A 1,470-nucleotide genomic window follows, 5' to 3' on the forward strand; every position below is an offset into this window, starting at 1 on the left:
AAGCTATTTGCCCTGGACGGGCGGACCTTGTTGGGAGCCATAAAAGACAAAAGACACTAATGCAAATTCAAAAAAATGCACTGCAGGAACTGCATGATGCCACCAGCATCAACAAGCCCTAGCAAGTGGATCAAATTCTTATAGTAGCTGGTGATTTTAATCAATTCATCCTTCAACTCAAACAATGTAGCGGGATCGAGGACAAATACCTTGTACCTTGAGCTGAGCGCCACAGTTCATCCTGTTTGAATGGCTGGTAAATATGGGCACTGCTGCACTTTCTGGCACTTTGCAACAAAATTAAAGAGATTTTAATTTTTGTTTTTAAACTTAATTTTCTTCTCACCTCTTGTCACTACTATTACATTTAGTTATAGACACAGTTAGTGATGAATGACATTACTGCTGTGTCATCATTGTCTTGTCTTAGTCATGTGAAAAAAGTTTGTTGGCCAACAAATTCTGTCATTGTCAATGAAATTAACTTTGTGTACAAGTTGTTGTTCACTTCACAGGTTGTTCAGGGTTCTCTTGAGCATGGACGGATTATGAGACAGTAGTCTCCTTGGCATGGACACAAACAAAACTCCATCCACCCCAGCCCCAGTAGCAAACAATCAATCCGCACTTTTTTCAGGGCTATTCTGCAGGTTAACCTTGACTCTAACGTTTTGCTTTCAGTTAAGAATAAACCGTGAACTACCCAGGGCGAGAGATTGTATGAATTGATTCCAAAGCATCCTGCCAAAGCAGATCTGTTTCACCAAGCTGCAGTTTGCAACATGAGAAAATTTACCATCCTGTTGATTACTAAACATCTAACAAACACCACACTTGTTGGAAATGCATGAGAATGGAGAAACCCTGTAGGACTCAAACAGCAACCATTTATCAATTGTGATGCTGCCACCTTTTGGGATCTGCATGTTAAGATTGTTGGAAAATTGCCCCAGATCAACGCTGACATTCCTCTTCCAGATAATACACAAAATTATACAAAAATAATAACACAAATTCATAACGGAAACCACTGGAAAAAAACCTGTGATGCATTCAATGTCTTCTAAAAGCAGAGCTATTCTTCTGTGAAACATTTTAAATTGCTAGATGTATTATGTAGGGAAAACTGAAAAAATATATAACAAAAATACATGTCAATCACACTCTCTTTCCAATATTAAAAAATCAGAAAAAAAACAACTGACAGGGACTTCAATGCGTTGAGCTGTGTGACTTTTAAATGACAACTGCTGATAACATTCACTTTTTACTGACCCCTGACCCTCATCTGTACCCAGTGGACCTGCTCAGTGACCCCTCCATGCTCCAGAGCGTCTTCAATATTATCCATCAAGCTAAAGTATTAAATAATCTCTCTGTCCACGCGGTCATTCTTTGCATGTAAAAATAACCACTTTGATACAATGCTTCTACATCTAAATTAAGCAAAGATCTGTGCACCGGGTGTAT

Source organism: Plectropomus leopardus, chromosome 4, assembly GCF_008729295.1.
Source record: "Plectropomus leopardus isolate mb chromosome 4, YSFRI_Pleo_2.0, whole genome shotgun sequence".
NCBI lineage: Eukaryota > Metazoa > Chordata > Actinopteri > Perciformes > Serranidae > Plectropomus > Plectropomus leopardus.